Below are 11,834 nucleotides of genomic sequence, written 5' to 3'. Positions count from 1 at the left end.
TTTCTTTCTTTCTTTCTTTCTTTCTTTCTTTCTTTCTTTCTTTCTTTCTTTCTTGTTTCCTTTAGCAAAATGTAAGTTGTGAGTGTTTAATTTTGTGTTCTCATCTGAGATTATTTCTTTGAAAATTACTGGGCTTGCTTACATGGCACAAACAGGAGGAAACTTCCCAATTAAAATCTGTATTACAGATGGCAATATAAAGAAACCATCTAACCACGTGCCTCCCTACCCTACCCCCATTAAACTCCATTTACAGTTAAAGGAAAAAAAGTATCCCATCATTGGATATATTGTACATGCCAAGACTTCAAATATTTTCCCAACAGCAGAGATCTAATGGAGGGATAACTTTAACCAAGGGCTAATTTACACCTTCAACTTACCAAGAACTAAATAGAGGAGATTCTCAAAGAATCTTGGTATGGTTTTTAATCTAGAAAGGCAAGAGGCCAAAGGAGAGGGCCGGTGGAAAAGAAAAGAACTTGAAATTCCTCTTGGCACTGCTGATGGATAATATTGGCACGTCCTTACTCTGGGGCAGCCCAGGGTTCATGCTGTAGTCTCAGCTGCAGGAAACAGTCCTCAGATGGGGATTTTCTCTCTCTAGTGCTGGCAACAGACCAGGAGAGACACTGTTTCTAGTCAAACAAAAAAGGCATGTAGAGGAATCATTCCAGCCCAGAGACTTTTTCCATAACAATAGAGGCAAATGTCCTAACTGGGCTGCCCACATAGCCTACAGACACTGTTTCTGGACCTCAGAACTCACCACGTAAATTTGCAACAGCTTGCTGTTGAGCTTAAGGTCTGATCAAAGGATACTAACAGAAACCAAGTTGTACTGAGAGAAAAAAATAATAAAGGAAACAAATCCACTCAATTTATGGACAAACACATAGGTGACCTGGTTGGATATCCCCTCATTCAGAGTGATCAGATAAACAAAAACTGGCATTACACCCATGGAAAAGTCAACATCAGTTTGGAAGGTGAAATATATAACTAGCAAGATTCAAAAGAATGCATATGCATATATGCATCTCTGTTCCCACATCCATATTTATGTTTACTTGTATATTTTCATATATATGTAGATCTATAAATAAATATATATATATATATATATACATATATATATATATATATATATATAAACATTGGTTGCCTTATACAGATTTTGTGTGCTGATAAGATTTATCAAACTAGCCTGTATTAGAGAAGTTATGAAACACAATTTGAAGACTATAAATAAAAAATACGGAGACAAATACATGTCAGTATCAAACAAGTTGTTCCTGGATGACATTCCAATGGGAAGAAGGCAAGCAGCTAGCTCACATGAAGGAAAAATGTCATGCATGTGTTTGTATGTACATGTGTGTAGATGGATGGATAGATAGATAGATAAACAGACAGAAAGACCACTGTTACTTATTGCCCAAGTCAGTAATTTGCAGTTGCCTACAAACTATAAAAGTAGATCTTAACACTATTTTTTCCTTGACTTGTTCCATGTTGTTGTGGAGACATATTTTAGGGCAAGAAATGACTTCACCACAGGGGACTTTTATTTTCCTTGCAGAGATGCAAGAAAGCACTGCCCCTGTCAACTGGCTTTAGTTTTTTTAATTTTCTGTTAGAAAAACAGTAAAGAAAGGTCAAGCAGCCAGATATGTTAGCCCCTATCCACTGCTATGTTACCACGTATGGATTTTCTCAAAGCAAAATCTAAAAATGGCTGATGCTTTTAAAGTAGGATTGGCAGTCTTTTTATGTAAAGGGTTAGACAGTACATACTTTAGGCTTTGTGGGTTACATAGCTTGTGTCACAACTACTAACTCTGCTTTTGTAGGACAAAACTACCATTAAATGTGTAAATGAATGAGCACTGCTGGGTGACAGAAACAGGCAGTGATCCAGATTTGTCCCTTGGACCATAGTTTGCTGACCCTGATTTAGCAAATATATGGACTTTATGGTACTAACTTAAAAAAAATTAAATTGGAAAGACACAATTTTGTATGGAATTGAAGCTTTTTATCCTGGAGTAGAGAGAGGGAAAATGTAGATGATTATAGAAAAGAATACTATAATCCAATAATGAGAATAACCATTTTTTCTTGAGAATCACTTCATACTGATACTTCAGGGGAAACAGTCATGTTCCAGCTAGAAGGTTCTAACACCCAACACCTTTGTCCTAATTTGAAAAATCTGTCAACAGTCATCTCAGTTCCACAGTTCCCAATGGGATCAGATGACATCCCGTTGTAACTGAACTGCAGGTCAGTTTTTCCCTTTGTCCAATCCTTCTTTCATTTCTTCTAGGAATTGTTCTCAAGTATCCACCAATCACTGTCTCAAATTCTATATTCAGGGAGCTGTACCTAAGACAATCATTCACCCAGCTTTATAAATTAGCATTATTTCTTGTTTGTGTAGATAGGATTTTTATTTTCATTGAGGAATTAAATATTTTAGCCATAATTCAAAACTCTTCCCTCTCATCATCTCTACAGAAATCCTCATCTTTAATTCAGTGTTTATAATTCCCAGGAACATTTTGGTATTTTAGTATATAGTTACGAATTCATAAACATTACGTGGTAATTTGTACAGGTATTTAAGCTCTATATGTGGTACCATAGAATACACAGTGCAACTTGATTGCTGTTTGTACTGAAAATTGTTTTTTGAGATTTGTATTTGCTGAGATAATTAGCTCTTTACAATGTGATCTAAAGCAACTACGTCAAAATATTGACAGCTGATGAATTTGAAATGAAAGCACATGCATATCTGGTATAATTATTTCCTATATATTTCTTTATATTAAATGCTTGAGGACTCAACATTTTTATAAAATGAATTGATTTAATTCAGAGACAAATAATACAAAAATCTGTGTCCCTCCTCAATTCCTGTCTAGTCAATGGAGTCCAATTCATAGTGCCCAAAGCCTTCTGTGGTGTGACTCAAATTTCCATATCTAGCTACATCTGCAGCCACACACGGCCCTGCTGGCCCTGCTCTGGCCCACCATTGGCCTTATATTCCATAGAAGGGAGTCCTGAAAAAGGTTCAATAGCAAAGTTATTCCTGGTCAAATAACTTGATAACTATGTAACTTATAGGCCTCTCTTATATGTGCATTCTTCCTATGAAATGTGGCAAGAAATTCTGCAGTAAGTAAACCTCTTCCATTTTTATTTAACTATTTCCCAATTTTCTTCTTTCATGATTTTTTTTTACTTCAGAGCTCCTAATAAAGTACCCACAGAACTGGCATGCTCTGAACCCACTCCACAATCACCACTCTGGTTATATTTTGCCTGCTCATTGTCCATCCTCAAACATTTCATGAATTATTGTGTCTTCATGTTTTGCCCTTGCTGATATGGGTGTTTTGTTTGTTTGTTTGTTTGTTTGTTTGTTTGTTGTCATTCTTGTCGTTTTAATTTATTTGAGAGAGACAGAGAGTGCAAGAGGGGCACTGAGAGAGAGTGAAAGAGGGGCAGAGGGAGAGGGAGAGAGAGAATACCAAGCAGCCTCCATGCTCAGCACAGAGCCCGACTGGGGCTCGATCCCACAACACTGGGATCATGACCTGAGCTGAAATCAAGAGTAGGTCACTCAACAGACAGAGCCATCCAGGTGCCCCACATGTTATATATTTTTTTATCTACCCAATACAGTGCTTCTTGTCCTTCTAAAACAATTTGTCACCTCCACTGTGTGGCCTAGGAAAAGCAAGCAGACCCTTGTCTACTACAGAAGATCCTCAGTTAATTAGAATCTAAGCTCCTCGAAGGCTGGGTCACTATTTGTCCTGTTCACTCAGTGGCTTCCAGTACCTAGCACACAGACGGAATTAAATAAATGTGTGTTGTGGAGCACCTGGGTGGTTTAGTTGGTTAACCAGTCGACTCTTGATTTCAGCTCAGGTCATGATCTCACGGTTGGTGAGTTTGAGCCCCATGTAGGGCTCTGTGGTGACAGAGCGGAGCCTGCTTGGGATTCTCTCTCCCCTCTCTCTCTGCACTGCCCCCCACCCCAGCCTGTATTTGCACTCTTTCTCTCTCTCAAAATAAAAAATTAAAATTTTTTAAATGAATGAATGAATAAATAAATAAATGTGTGTTGAGTTCCTAGTGGGTGGATGGGTGGATAAATATGTGTTCTCATAGGATCAATGGATAATTATCATAATACATTAGAATCCTTTGTTTAAACATCCCTCAGTGGCCGGGATTGTCCCTGATTTGTTCACATCTGCATTACTTACCACTATGCCTGCCGTGTAACAGATGCTCAAGAAAAGCTATGTGAAATTCTGGAAAAAGAAGAGAAAAAATATAGAAGGAACCCAAAAAATGTGTATGAAGGTCAAGCCTGAAATATCCTCCCAAAAATGTAATAGGAGAAGAAGTGAAAAGAATCTGCTTAGAACAGCTAGCCTATTTAAAAGTAAATGTGTATAAATTGTCTTTAACTCTTTCATGCAATTTTCTTCCTCTCCCATTGCTCCTGTTTTTGCATAGAGAAAGTGGTTCTTAAAGAGAAATTAATCAAGGGCCCTAGGGCCAAGTCTCAAAAGACACTTTATGAAAAACATTGGGTTTTTACAACTCATAGGCAGCTTCCAAGGTTTGTAATATGCTAGCCTAGCATGAGGATTATAGTCCCTCAGAGGCATAGTATATTCAGGGCATGGATGACTTCTTCCAGAGAGGGTACAATCCCACAGTATAACAGTCGGTAGGAGCAAATGTATCTAGAAATTTTATAATTAGTTAACCTATGATTATGCAGATTTTCATCATTATTATTTACTGCTCTGAGTCAAAAGTATCTTGGTTCAGATATTCTCTCTGATAACCTCAGCTTCATTATGCTTGATAATTCTTTCTTGTCATCTAACTATTATACCCATCACTTCTACTCCTAGAACCCACTACTATGTGGCAAAAACATTCCCTGGTGTTTTCAGTCTCTCATAGAATTGTTTCCCTAACTCCCTGCCTTTAGAAAAGATCTTCCAGGAAGATGCCATCCTTCTCCTGCTCTTGCAAATAGATCTCATGCACTCGCAAATAGATCTCTTGTGCTCACAAATAGACACACCTGCAATCATTTGGAATAGAGAAGTGAGTTTGGCATCTTCATCCATTGTGCCATATTTCTTGACCACCTTTTTCTTCACATTATGTAATACTGTCTACTGCGTGAGGTTCCCTCCAGCCTACTGGAGCAGTGGCTCCCTCTTGTATTGAGGTCAACTGTTCACTCCTGTCTACTTCTCCTGGTCTTTTCTTCCTTCATCCATGCCCATCCTCGGAGGCTGAAGTAGGAGCTCTTTCAATGTATTCTCATAGAACCTTGTAAATTTCCAAGAATGAATCAGCATATGGTTCTCAATCCATTTGTGTGTATCCCTTAGTAGAGTGTAGCTCCCTGAGAGTAATTACTATCTTTTTTTTATTGTTATACCCTCATATTTAGCACAATGCCTGCAGCCAGTTTTACTCTAGTAAATCATTGAATAACTGAATGATTATAGGGTACAAGGCAATAAGATCTGGGGCTCCATCTCAAACATCATTAATGTTGTTATTTTTCACCAGGAATCCTCAGATCTCCATAAAGCATTCTAATTACTATTGGCTGCTGTATTTGCTGGCCTTTTGCTTATTTTTTTAAGTTTATTTATTTATTTGAAGAGAGAGAGAGAGAGAGAGAGAGAGAGAGAGAGAGAGAGAGAGAGGGCGCACAAGTGGGGGAAGGGCAGAGAGAGAATTCCAAACAGGCTTCTCACTGACAGTGTAGAGACTGATGTGGGGCTCGAATTCACCAGCTGTGAGATCACGACCTGAGCTGAAATCAAGAGTCAGACAATTAACAAATTAAGCCACCCAGGTGCCCCGATTTTGCTTATTTATATTTGTCAGATAGCTCATCATTGTACATGAGTCTTTTTTTATTCCATTAATTTCCTTGTTCCTGGTTCAAGTTCTGTGTTCTGTCAAGGGTGAGCTATCACTCTTGACAAGGTGGGTTAAGGGAGAATATTTAGGTGGATAACTGTTCATTCTGCTTAGAGAGGACATAGAACCAAGTAAACTAGAGACTTTTTGCCGTCTTGGACCACTGTGTGGAGACCTTCAAAATTGCTACCTACTAACCCCACCAACCTGGTATGTTATCACATCCCAACTCCAGTACTGGGGCACCCATTCTATCAATCAATACACAGATCACTTCATCCTAAAATCGTATTTATGGGATGTTTGTGTTCTAATTTGGTGCTGGATGAATAACCAACAAAGATGGCCCCTTATTAATAAATTTGGCTTATAAAGACTGTTAGGTATCTTCCTCAATTTCACTGATCCTTTGAGATCTTCCCAAATCCACATAACTCCTCTCAGACTCTTACAATAACTCTCAATTTTCCCTTGCTCCATTCCCTACATCTGCTTATTCAATGTTGAGTTCAGTCATTGTTCAATCCTTGTAAAGTCACGAGTGCCTACCAAAGTTTACTGTTGATAAAGTCAGACCTCTGAAGCATCCCTTCCTTCCAATGACCCATAGATTTCAAACCATGTCTATGTTACTTGAAACTTATCTTGATACTAATGGACCTGGTTTAAACTGAATTTCAGTTAAAATCTTAAAGTTCAGCATTAACTCTTATTTATAATTTTGTCTTAAGCTGCTGTGAGTCAACTTAAATTAATCAAATTAAATCAAATCAGGCACATCTAAATTAAAGCTATTTAAATAAAGAAAGGCACAAGGAGCCTGATCTACTGTCTGTTGCTGTCTTCTCAGATGAGATACCATCATCACTCATTTCCTGTAAAGATATGGCAATAAGTATTTCAATTTTCTTGACATATCCCTGACCACACAAGGTCTGTCCAATCATTTGTCCTGGAGAAAACTAAGAAGAAAAGTAAGGTCTTAGTTTCATTTCCAAATGAGCAGTTTTCACACCCACATTCATAGCTGTACCTTTCTTGCAACTTCCTAGCCAGACACTGACCATTACTATTGCCCTAGTCCACTCTGCAGGATGGAGCTGATGGTTTCTACAGTGTGGTCCAAGGAGAAGAACCCCTTGCTACCCTGTTGCGATATCCACCTTTATTTTCCAACTCTGGCAGATGCAATCTGGAATCTCTTTAAGTTAGCTCCTTCATCACCCTAGGAGGGCATCTATGAACAGTAGCCTGATTTGTCATCAGTTTACTGACATATTTTATTTACGATGACATCTGTATATGACACATTTTTTTTGCTCTCTGCATAGTATTTGGCAAAGAATAATATTGTGGTATGTGTATGTATGTATATGTATATATATGTATGTATGTATGTATATGTGTGTGTGTATATACACCTTCCCATGTATATATCACATGAAAAAACAGCATATACACTGATAAACCATTCTAGCTAATAAAACTGTTCCTTTATACTCCCTGAGCTACAGATCATATTTTCCTCAATCCCTTCTTGAATTATTTGGCTTTTGCTTTTTACATTCAGATGGACCTCCTCTGGGACTCAATGGACTTAGTCACATATTCATATTCTGTTCTACCCCTGAAATATCAAGTGTTGCTCTGTAAAATGTCTCCCTGAACAACTTGTTCTTTGATTCCCAGAATACCAACACAGTAATGTTTCAAAAGCTGGCTAGGATATAAATATATGCCACTTATATTCTTAAAGAGCAGCACTTATAAAATAAGAACTTTAAGTCATTGTCAGGGAAAAGAAGCTGCTATTTCAAAGCCCACACCTTGACTACTTGGTACATTTAAACATTCTATATGGCTCATATGATGACCACAGAATCTTTGGTGGTATAAAGATGTTGGTGTTTTGTAAAATCTACTTGATAAAAATGTACCTGGACAAGTCATAAAAGGAACAAACCAAAGAAGAAAATTTCTAGTAGGAGGACCTTGGGCATAGATGGAAAGTGATAAATTTCATGCAGGGAGTAAGGCCAGTGTTTTTTATATGAGGCCACATTAATTTGAACTCAGATATAGTTTTGAATTCTGGCTCTCCACCTAATAAATTATGTGACCTTGGAAAAGTAATTTAACTTCTTCAACCTGTAAAATAAGGAGTGGTTAGTCCATAAAAAGTGTAACAGAGTCAGTGTGACTCTCAAATGAAACATCCTGTGAAAAAATTTAGCAGAATAGTTAACACATGTCAGGTGATCAATCATCATTAGCTTTCTATAGTACATTAACTGCAAGAAGAAAATCCTTTAACATATATCTTCGAAGGCATCCTTATTAGTGAGAGAATCATTGGAAATGATAAAATAAGTATATGGGAAACATAAGCAGAGGTAAATGCATTGATGAATGTAAGTAAAGTGATATTTGATTTCCTGCATTATATTTCTAATGTTCGTGTTGTTCCCTAATTGAGGCTCAAAAAGGTTAACTGCCCCTTAATTGTGTAATTTTGCCCCCCCCCCCCAATAAATATCTCAAGTCCTCTCCCTGGGGGCAAGGATTAGTGATTTAATATTTTAAAGAAATTAGGTTCTGGTCTTTCTTCATTTGGTAAGCAACCTCGGGCTGAGAATTGGGAAATTCAGAGGAAGAGACAAATATAGAAAAGTGGAGCTTATCTAGCTTAATAAAATAACTTGTCCTATCAGCTCTCTCCTAAGCATGCTCAAAAGGAGAAGGGGAAAGTTTTCAGAATTTGTTTCTCAGTGATCCTCATTGTATAAGCCTCCAGAATGCCATGGTCACTACCATTTTACCACCTCAAGAAGAAGAAATGAGCAGTCATGGACCCTCTGCATTTTGTGATCTGCTGCTTCTGATTAGCTTTGCTGCAGCAACATCTCAGTGAGCGAGCCGCTTAATCAACAGTAAACATAGAGTAGAAACAGGTAAACAAGCCATTAAAGAAAGAAACACTGAATAGAAATGGATCTGGGATTATGTACTTCTTTAGATGACCACAGATTTCTTTGTGCATTCATTTATTCACTCACTCATGTAATGAACATTTATGAATGGCAGTGATAAACCAAACCCTATCATTGGTGCTGGGATCACAAAAGGGGTAAGCTGGTACTTATTACAAAGGAACACTAGTATGCATGGGGCAAGGGTCAAATGCAGCAAAGAAACGCAAAGAAAGAAGAAAAAAGCACAATTATGCTAAGAGTTCTGATGGAGATATTTTAATATACTCTTTCAGCTTAATGAAGTCATAGTTTAATTCAGTCTTCTGGGATCTGGAAGTAGTTCAGAAAGAAGGTAATGTCAAAGATAGACTTGAAGCAATGAGGTAATCTTTAGGATTAAATGTTGTGAACAGGAATAGCCTCACATCACAGTAAACTTTATAGAAACTTTATTTCTCTCTCATAAAATTGTGAAGATAACAATAAAAGAAAACACACCAATATTTGGCTTACTATGAGCCAGAAAGTGTTCCAGCACTAACACATATTACCTTATTTTATACTCAACTCAACCCTTTGAGGTTGGTGGTATGATTAGCCCCATTTTAAGATGAGGAAATTGAGGTACAGAGAAGTTAAGTAATTTACCAAAGGTCACAGAGATCTGGGATTTGAACCCTGGCAATGTATCCAGAGTCAGAGGTTGGCCTTCCCTCTTCTTGTACAGGGTGTGATTTTTGAGGTAGTGAAAGAGACAAAAGCATGACATTTTTACTGAAGCATCACAAATTCTACTGCAACACATGGACATGCTCAGAAATGTGTGATTGAGGTCATCTCTCAAAAAAACAAGAGGCCACATTTTCTAAATGTGAGAAGAACAATAAGATGGATGTCATGGCTTCTGCATGTCCTGCTGGCTCCCTGTAGAAGAGCATCAAAGAGAAAACAAGATGCTTTATTTATATCATGAGCACAGTGACCGTGTCATAAGATATGTATTCTGCCTCTAATGCATATTAGATAGGAAATAAAGAGATTCCTAGTATTATAAAATTGCAAGGCTTGGCAGAAATATTAGAAGTTTTTTTAAAATTTTTTAAATGTTTATTTTTGAGAGAGACAGACAGAGTGTGAGCGGGGGAGGGGCAGAGAGAGAGGGAGACACAGAATCCCAAGCAGGCTCCAGGGTCTGAGATGTCAGTACAGAGCCCGATGTGGGGCTCGAATTCACAAATCGTGAGATCATGACCTGAGCCAAAGTCAGCCACTTAAATGACTGAGCCACCCAGGTGCCCCTAAATTTTAGAAGTTTTAATAGTAAATTTAATAAGTAAATTAAAGGAAGGGAGGGAGGGAGGAAGGGAGGAAGGGATGAAGGGAGGAAGGAAGGAAGGAAGGAAGGAAGGAAGGAAGGAAGGAAGGTAGGAAGGTAGGAAGGAAGGACAAAAAGAAATCTCCTCCTTTCAATCTCTAAGTTTTGATGAACACCTGAATGTTTTATAATAAATCCACCCCATCAGAAGGTAGTTCCAGATGGGGTTGGTTGGGGCAGTTGGTGTTCAAATGGCAAGTAAAAGTTCTGAGTATTAGTCAGGTACATGATGGAGAGAGGTTCTAAAACAAACAAATAAAAAATGGGCAAAAAGCATGTCTTCTCAAATGAGACTGCAGAAAGCTCAAGTTCTTTCAATGCACACTCTTAGACGTGGGAGTCCTACAATATCCACAGAGAGGTAGAGATATACTCAGCTACTTGTTCTCACCCCTTGTTCCAAATTTCAGTTGATTTCCTGCTAATGTTGATTGTATTAGCTTCATGAAAGTACACATGAGAACTTGTCACTTTTTCATTACATGGGGTGTAATAGTGTTTAACAAGAAAAACTTCTGACAGGAAACACTCTACGTTTATGTGCAAAATACCATTGCAATAACTCTAAAAGAGTACATGAATATCTACAGATATTTTGCAGAAGTAAAAACTCATCGTGGTAGTTTGTACATTTTGTATGTTCCTCTGCAAAACCCGTGTAAACCAAGAAAGAAGTGTTCTCCAGTAGAAGGCACAGCTGACCTACTGCTGAGGCAGGGAAATACTGAACACCATTCACACTCTGCAGGTTTAAATGCGGATTGCTGCTGTATGCAGATTTCTTTAAGACTAAGCCTTTTGAGGTTGTGAAGATTGCATGCCTGCTATTTTCTTAACCTTATTCTTGTGAAAGCTCACGAGAAATGGGATATAATCATGAGTGTACAGCAATTTAAAACACTGAGATAAAGATGTAAAGAATAGTAGTTTCCACCAGTGGTCTGCAAAAGGATCTATCAGATCACCTGGTTCAACTCATTTTACAAGGGGGAAAAGTGAGGCCCAGAGAGAGAAAGTAACTTACAGATTGTGGGCATACATGGAAAATAGCCAGTTCCTCTAATCATTTAATCATGGGTAGATGTATATTTATTAACACAAAAATAATTTCCACAGAAATTGAAAGTGGTATGTTCATCATAATCGTGGAAAGCTATATACCAGAATCTCTTTCAGAGTCCTTTATTCTTTTGAATGGGTTTTCAGGTAAATATTTTACAATTTATTGTTCAATTTTGATTGTTAGTAACAAATATGCATTACTTGTGTAATGGAGGAAGACAAATATATTTGGATATTGGTATTCTTAAAAAATTTTTTTTTTAATCATTATTTATTTCTGAGAGAGAGATACAACATGTGAGCAGGGGAGGAGCAGTGAGAGAGGGAGACAGAATCTGAAGCAGTCTCCAGGCTCTGAGCTGTCAGCACAGAGCCTGACGCGGGGCTCGAACTCACAAAGTGTGAGATCATGACCTGAGCCGAAGTTGGAGGCTCATCCG

General features: G+C 37.9%; 1 protein-coding gene across 14 annotated transcripts in view; it reads left to right on the top strand.

Annotated features, from left to right (window-relative positions):
• LOC125932768 (uncharacterized) overlaps nucleotides 1–11,834 on the top strand; it is a 789,340-nt gene that overhangs the window by 672,157 nt on the left and 105,349 nt on the right. The window lies entirely within an intron of this gene.

This window comes from Panthera uncia, chromosome D2 (assembly GCF_023721935.1).
Source record: "Panthera uncia isolate 11264 chromosome D2, Puncia_PCG_1.0, whole genome shotgun sequence".
Classification (NCBI taxonomy): domain Eukaryota; kingdom Metazoa; phylum Chordata; class Mammalia; order Carnivora; family Felidae; genus Panthera; species Panthera uncia.
Note: the sequence above shows the minus strand (reverse complement) of the source record. Positions and strands in the feature narration are given on the sequence as shown.